The 8856-nt window shown below is 39.8% G+C and overlaps 1 pseudogene; it reads right to left on the reverse strand.

Moving 5' to 3' along the window:
• Positions 1–218: 218 nt before the first annotated feature.
• LOC126718760 (uncharacterized) lies at positions 219–4243 on the reverse strand (annotated as a pseudogene).
• Positions 4244–8856: the final 4613 nt, after the last annotated feature.

Below are 8856 nucleotides of genomic sequence, written 5' to 3' on the forward strand. Positions count from 1 at the left end.
CTTTTTATTTGATTAAAATTTTGAAAATCCTACTTTTTTTTGAGGTATGAAAATCCCACTATTTGATTACATGTTCTCTATGCTATTAACATGTATGCCAAATTTAATACAAATCAAATATTGTTTACTATTTGATCCAAAAACCAACTTTTATGCTCAATTATAGTAAAAAGAAATCAATTGCAAAAAGAAATTTCCTACTGGAAGAAAGTCAAGTAGAGAGGGAAAAAACCCCATATATTGAGTGAAGAATTCATTCATATGATCATTGATAAATGATACACATTACTTAACTTCTATGTAACCCGCCGGTGTACTAGGTTTGTTTTTCTTTTTCTAACAACTTTTTTTTGTTAATTATCAAAAAAATAACTAATAACATGACAACAAGATTTCAATTTCCCCTGACAGAAAGTCTGCCTGACAAATAATAATTATCTTAGTCCCCTTGTTGAATTACTAAACATTAATCACCATCAGAACTACTATCTTCTGAAATCCTTCCATATTCATCAGCTACAGTTGTTTCTTGCATGCAAGCAAAAAATGAAGTTCCAAATGGATCTGGATGGGTGGGTGCTGATAGAGAGACAGAGCTACTACCCTACTAAAGTAACATTCAACATGGTACAAATAAAAACAGTTCTTACCAGCATATTATCCCAATCCTTCAACTTAGAATTCGTTAACATGTAATTGTCAAGCTATCGAGCCCAGGCAGGCCCTTCTCTATTTTCCTCACCTTTAGATGTATGGCCCTGCATATCACAAAACTGTAGACATTTTAATTTGTTAAAGCCTCAAAATAACCTAAATGCATTGCTGTCGCTCCCAGCTCACCAAACATCTAACTGCATAATTTTATGGAAAATGAAGGATAAAGTTGACTGCATTTGTAAATTTAATAAATAGATGATACAGGTGAGACATCTGATCAATGTTGTTTGCAAATGCATTTTATGGTTTCCCAAGACAAATTTTGGGAGTGAGAGTCTACATAATTCAAAGATTAAACAAAATTGTAGAAAATGATAAAAAGTATGCAAGAAGTTATTAAAAAAAAAGAAAAAAAAGACAACCTTAGCAGGAGTGTCAACGGGCTTTGATGGCTTGCCCAGTGTTGAGAAGAAGGCTTCTTTCCTCCACTTCCTTATTGCTGGCAATATTCAGACAATATTCGCTTAGAATCACTTAAAAAGAGACAGGACAAAGGAAAGAATGTTGAACAGATCAACGATAACATAATGAGGCAAACATTTCTTGGATTGGTAAGTTACACTAAGTGGAGCTTAAATAAAAATAGTACAGCTGTGGTATAAATGAGGCCATTTGACCACAGAACAAGATGGTATTTAATCATCTGAAGTAAAAAAAAGGGAAATCAACAACATCAAAACATGGGTCTTTTGAGAAGTCTCAGACAATCTTCTTTTCCAAGTAATGATCAAATGGTAGTTTCAAAAGTGTGACCAGGATTCAAACATAGAAACAAGACAATCTGCTTTGAGAATTGAACCTCTAGAACCAAGTCTTTTTCCCCTTCTATACCCAAAAATAGAAGAATTTTATTTAAGAGAAATTCGTTTTAATAAGCATTAAATAGCTGACTCAGCAAAATATATGACAACGATGCATTACATATAAACCACATGAAGTTGCAGCTCTTGGCAGAAGATGGATAGGAGGACTGCATGGCAACTTCCAACAGAAATCACAATACCATATATGCATCTTTCTCAAAAGTCCAGTCATGGAGAACACTTGGGCACAATGACGAAAAGAGTGAGTATTTGGACGTAAGATTAAATTTTGTAAATGGATAAGTGAAATTGGGAAACTGTGGAAATTTAGTTTCTTATTGGTAAGTTAAACATGCACCTGGAGGGTTTAGAACTCACGACCTCACCTTGACCTCCCTCCATGTTGCTCTTACAAGGGGAGAAGGTGCAATTAGAGGTATAGCTCGTTGGCAAAGTTGTGGAAATTTATTCAGATGAGAATTTTTTTTTTTTAAAGAGCTATGAACAGGTAGAAAATCCTTCATTTGGAAGTTCAAAGAGATGCAATCTGGTATAGACAAAACAGTTAATAAATAAATTGAAAGTACTAATCACAATCCCAGAACACTAGTGTATATAACTTGGGATGAGATGCATTTGTAGATACATAGCTTGGTCATAATTGATAAATTGCTAATCTTCAAATTCTTCTTTGAAGGTGCACAGCTTAGCTGTAACTAAAGAAAACATTCATATTGATGTGAAGACAAGACAGATAACTGAGAAAGACGGTAGGGAAAAAAAAAAGGGGATCTCAACATCTAACTGTGTCATCTATCAGGCTATCAGCATACCTTTTGCATCTTTATATCTCAAAGGATCCAAACCTTTCTGAGCATGTTGTGCCTTGTTGACCTGCACAAGATACCAAGACAGAAGTTCGGATCTAAATGTAACAGCCACAGAAACAATAAAATAAAACAGTGTTGAAAAAAAAAATCAATCTCAAGACAAAATGGAACATGGTTAAATATTCATAGAAAACTTACAGCATTAAACAACTTGACCACTGAAACCCCAGCAACACACATGGTAAACACGAACAAAGTTAGTGTTATATAGCACGTAACCAATTAGATAAAACTAGTGCCCTTGTCACATAAAGCTTAATTAACATTTAAAAACTCATAAGCAACTACTGACATCTGATAGATAACAATTAAAAAGACACACATATGCTTGTCATAACCAGTTGGTTTTTTGAGATTAACTTACCTAGTGTTTTTCCTTCTTGGCCTCCCCCTTGAATTTCCGCTTGGGGCAAAATTTGCTGAATAGTACCATTTTAGAAAAAATTTTAGTGAATAGCATGCGGTTGAAGTTAATTAGTTAAGTAAACTGTTTTTTGAACTCGAGTTTGTCAAACTCGAGATCCAACCCAAACTCGAGTTCCAAGCAGTATGCACCAATACTGATTGGAACTCGAGTTTGTCAAACTCAAGTGCCAGCCCAAACTCGAGTTCCAAAAACAGTCTACTTAACTAATTAACTTCATCCGTGCGCTACTTTCCTAATTTTTTTCTAAAAACATGCTATTTGGCAAATTTTGCCTTCCGCTCGGCTCTTCTGCAAGCTTCTCCGCAATGAGCTTCTTGTGTGCTGACAACACCGGACCCTGCAAAGCAAGCAAACCTTTTCATACAAATCCCATGTATAAGAATTTAGAACCTTTAAAAAAAAAACAATTTAACAAACCAATCAAACAGCAAGCCTAGCTTACAAGTGCATCCTCAGGCAGACACTTCTTGATAATACTCTTGAATGCCATCTTGAATGCTCTAGAACCCTCCAAAAACATAGTGATTCAGGGTTGAATTTCGCCATTTTCCTCATCATCAGAAACCCCATTATCCCCATTCACATCCATGTCCTCTGCTTCTTCCTCTTCTTTTTCAGATTCACCATCACTACCCACATCTCTCTCATCATCATCCTCATCATTATCTGAATTGTAATCTCTTGCCCTCTTTCGAACAAGTTTCTTCATTTTCCTATCAATCTTCTTAGGCTTGTTTTGTGCAATGCAGTCTAACATCATGGTTTTTGGTTTTTTCTTACCCTTAAAGGCCTTATTCTTCCCTACCCTTCTCTTCTTTGGAACCATAGCTGGCTCTGACACTTGGGTTTCCACTGCCATGGCCTACCTCCTTATTTTTTAAAACAACCAGTTACAGTCAAGTTTCTCAGAGCTAAAACCAGTTTCAAATAGCAAACAAAAAAAGAGTGCCTTACTTTGATGAGAAAATTTGATTCTCAGTGCATCAAACAGAGCTTATTAAAAATATCAGAGAGAGAGAACTTACTGCGCAGTGGAGTGGGCGACAGCACAGTCGGGGTTGAGATAGAGCAGTTGGAGAGAGAGGCTGCGACGGTGGTTGGTGGGTGGCGCGATGGTAAGCGAGGGTGGTGGAGCCAGCTCGGTATAGCACGGGTGTCGAGAAAGAAAGGGTCCGCGTCTTTTTTTTCTTTTTTGGGGAGTTTCTTCATTTTAGGGTCCACCATTCAATATTCAACCAGTGTATATTTTATAATCAACATATTAATTTAAGAATCTCCTTAAATATTCATCAAAAAAAAAAAAATCTCGTTAAATAAATATAAAATAAACTTAGGAGTTAGGATACCTTTGAGCTTTGGTTTCAATTTATACTAATCGCTAATTCGTGCGATGCACAGGATAGTTAAATAAAAATTACAAATATTTTTTTAAAAAATAAATAATAATAACAGTGAAATCAATAAAATTGAGTAATTTGTTTTTTTTTTTTGGTGAAAAGGAATTCATTAAACAAAACTAAGAGGGAAACACGGACATTAGGACACATCCTGTTCAGATACAAGCCATGGAGATCAGAATCTAAAAGTTGAAGTAAGTCCTCAGGCGGACAAACAAAATTAACAAAATCAGAGACTTGAGATCCTCCCATACGAGCAAGGGCATCTGCGCATCTATTAGCTTCGCGGTAGCAATGCCTAAAATAGATCTGAGGAATCTGAGTTATCAAAAGCCTACAGTCGTCCATGAGAGACGAAACAAAGATGTTAGTGTAGCTCGGGTTAGTAAGAGCATCAATAATAGCTTTGGCATCTAACTCCACTTCCACAGCAGCAAATCTATGATTAATACACACATTAAGCCCATCGCGAAGAGCCCATAGCTCCGCAATGAAGCTGGTTGTCTTACCAATCTTGCGAGCAAAACCGGTAATCCATTTTCCTTCCTTATCACGGATAAGACCCCCTCCCCCTGCTAAACCCGGATTACCAAGAGAAGAACCATCCGTATTTAATTTAACCCATCCGCTAGCAGGCTTGCTCCAGCAGACAGGTTTACAAAGTCTTCTAACAGCATCCTTAGTTGGACTAGCATAGGAAAGATACTCAAAAGCTCTAAGAAGAATGTCCTTGGCTAAGAGGGGATTCGGTCTTCGACCTTTAAACACCATAAGGTTCCTTTGCTTCCAGATAAGCCAAATGGCAAAAGAAAAAACAATACTCCAAGGCACGGCAAATCGACCAACTCTCTGCTGGTTTGTACCATTCGTCTCCAGCCAGTCCTGCAAGTTGCTATTGAAGAAAAGACTATTACACCGACTCTCATCTAGCTGTAACAAAACCTGCTTAACCACTCCACAATCACGAAGAGCATGCAAAATGGATTCATTGGAAGCATGACAAAGGGGGCATTGCGTATCAACAAGCATACCCCTTTGATTGAGATAATCCCTCACTCCAATACTCTCATGGCAGCAAAGCCATACAAAAGATTGGATTCTTGGCAGCATCCTAACCTTCCAAATCCAATCCCCCCTGAAAGAAACAACATTGCTTTGATTTGTGGCTATCTTATAAGCTGAGCCAATATTAAAAAGGCCATGCTTGGAGTCCTTCCAAGTTAATTTATCCTCACCACGGGAAGCCAAAGCGAACGGCATAGCTTGAAGCTCCTGCTTGAAAGAGTTAGGAAAATCAAAGGAAGTTAAAGACCAATTCCAACCGGAAGTGGACACCACATCTTTAACCCTCAAAGAAGCACTCTCCCTGGACAGAGGACCATAAAGAGACTGCCTTAAAGCTCCCAAATTTGACCAATTATCAGCCCAAAAACTCAGGCTACTATCTCTACCACATGTCCACCTCACTCCTTTCTGAAAAGTCTCTGCCCCTTTCTTCATTGCTGCCCAAACCCTTGAGCAAGGAAGCCTATCTTTATTACTAGAACTCAATCTCCGAGGGTTGCAGTATTTACCTTTAAGAACTTTGGCCCAAAGAGACTCCTTTTCCGTATGAAACCGCCAATTGAGCTTAGATAGAAGAGCCAAATTCCTACCCTTTGCTACTTGGATTCCCAAACCCCCCTCATTCTTTGGCCTTGTGATTTTGTCCCAACCAACCCAATGCATTTTCTTGACCGATTCCGTTGAACCCCATAGGAAATTCCTATTAACTCGATCAATGCCTTCAGAAATTTTATTAGGCAAATGGTTACATTGCATCACATAAATAGGAATGGTAGAAGAAACGTGCTTCACAAGGACAGATCGACCTGCCAACGACAAAAGATTTGCCTTCCAGCCAGCCAACTTTAGCTTAACTCGATTCAGCACAAAATTAAAGTCTTGTGAAGAGGGACCAGGATGCTTGATGGGAATCCCGAGGTACTTACCAAGGTTAGGAGTGGATTGAAAGCCCAGAATGTCACAAAGCTCAACCCTACTATCCTTGTCCACATTCGGGGAAAAATAGACCCTAGACTTCGCTCCACTTACAGTTTGACCCGATTGGCTACAAAAAAGATCTAGAACTTCTCTTATGGCAACACAATTCTCATGATCAGCTTTAGCAAACAAAACCAAGTCGTCCGCAAAGAAAAGATGCGAGAAAGCCAAACCATTCCTATTAGCCTTCACTGATTGCCACTTCCTTGCACTACATTTCTCATCGATGAGATGGCCGAGGTATTCCAAACAGAGAATAAAAATATAAGGGGAAAGAGGATCCCCTTGTCTAATACCTCTCGAAGGAATAATCTGATCCAAAGCTCCCCCATTCACCACAATGGAAGTGGAAACAGTCGATACACAACTAATTATCAACTTAATGAGATTATGAGGGAGATTTACTCTGAACAACATATCCCTAATGAACCCCCATTCAAGCTTATCATATGCTTTTTCCAGGTCTATCTTTACCGCCATAAATCCAGTCCTCCCCTTCTTCCTGTTGATCGTGTGAATTAGCTCTTGAACAATGATAGCATTATCCGTGCCTCTTCTCCCAGGGACAAACGCAACTTGGAAAATAGAAATGAGCTTCTCAAGAAAAGGCCTCAACCGGCCTACCAAGATCTTAGAGACAATCTTGTACACAGTATTACACAAGCTAATAGGACGGTAATTACTAAGGGTTTCCGGACTAGGGATTTTCAGAATAAGAGTGATGAAAGTCTTATTTAACTCCTCAGGAACAGCCATATCAATAAAGATCTTTCTAACTTCTTCTACCACAGACTTACCTACAATAGGCCAAAACCGCTGGAAAAAGGCAGCATGAAGGCCATATGGCCCTGGGGCTTTGAAGGCCTTAAGAGACCACAACCCCACCTTAATCTCCTCATCAGACACCCCCCCCCCCTCTACACTATCTCGCTCCTCATCCGTGAGCCGAGCTTGCCAAGAAGAACCAGCTGGAAAAGACAGAGCAGAAGAACTATGGGAAGTAGTAAAGAGTTTAGCAAAACCATTCCGGATAACCTCCTTCACTCCTCTTTCATCATGCACCCACTCCCCAGTATTAGACATAATAGCTGTAATGGGATTTCTTTTCCTCCTAACCAGAGTGGAGATGTGGAAAAAAGAAGTATTCCTATCACCCAACAGCATCCAATTAACTCTAGACTTAAGCGCCCATAAATCTTCCTCTTGGCTGAGCACACCACAAAGATCCACCTGGAGCTTCCTTTCCAACTCCACAAGAGAAATTGAGGGGCATTCAGCTAAAGCCTTTTGAATCCCTCCTAACCTCGCCATAATTCTCTTCTTCTTCTCAAAAACATTACCGAAATGCTCCCTGTTCCAAACCGAAGCATCACTGGAGAAAAAACTGATGGCATCTTGGAGGCAACAAGCCCTTGCCCAGGCTTTTTGAACCACTTGAGGAAAAGAAGGGTCAGACAACCAGAAGCTTTGAAATTTGAAGAGCCTATTCTGCCTGGCCCAACTCCTAGGATTAGTTTCCAATAAAATCGGATTGTGATTAGAATGACATCTAGTTAAATGAGTCACACGGGCTTGACAAAGAGTGCACCAGTCAGTATTGACAAAGAACCTGTCAATCCTTTCTTGGATGAGAACATGGGCATCCCTCCGGTTAGTCCAAGTAAATCTAGAACTCAAAAAACCCAGATCAACCATATTGCATTTATCTAAGCAATCTTACAGCAGAAGAGACCTACTGATGCTCACCTCTCTGCCACCTAACTTATCAGAGCTCATAAGAGGCTCATTAAAATCCCCTGCAATCACCGAGGGCATACTATGCATTTCCGCAATGTGAGTCAGATTATTCCAAAGAACCGATCTCTCAGCAAATCTAGGACTAGCATATATTGCTGAAAAAAGCCAAGTAAGATTAGAAGCTCGTACCTTAATAGTAACGTGAATTTCCTGTTCAGTCTTGGCCATAGGAGTAACTTCCACCTTATCAGCATTCCACATAAGCCATAAACCCCCAGCAAAACCAATTGTATCCACATGGATCGCTCCATCAAAAGGCAAGCGATCTGTAATATCCTTAGCTCTCTCCCCTCCCAGGTGAGTTTCCATAACCACAAACACAGCTGGATCATGCACACGCACCAACTCCCTCACATGACTCTAAAAATTGGGCTTCAGAGCGCCCCTGCAGTTCCAAATTATTATATTCATCGCATGGAAAAATAAGGAAAAACCGGCCTACATCAGCAGGAGGTTAAAGTCTCCCCGCCTCCTTTAAACTCCATCCCCTTCGCTTCAGCAATACCATCAATTTGCCTTTCCCCATGAGCTGACAAACCAGCCCTGTCTTGGTGAGATAGCTGATGCGCTTGGCCTCCATCATTGCCAAGCTCGCTTCGCAAATCACCACTCATGCTAAAATCAGAGGAAACGCCCGCCAAGCAAGTGATCTTTGAATCACCAGCATTAAGAAGCTTCCCCGGAGCGAGATCATCTCTGGCAACAACCCCATCACGGCGTTCTCCGTCGCGGGTATGAAGAGAACTTTCCAACAGCTTCTCATCATGGGCTGCGTTACTGCA

This window comes from Quercus robur, chromosome 3 (genome assembly GCF_932294415.1).
Source record: "Quercus robur chromosome 3, dhQueRobu3.1, whole genome shotgun sequence".
NCBI classification, from domain to species: Eukaryota; Viridiplantae; Streptophyta; class Magnoliopsida; order Fagales; family Fagaceae; genus Quercus; species Quercus robur.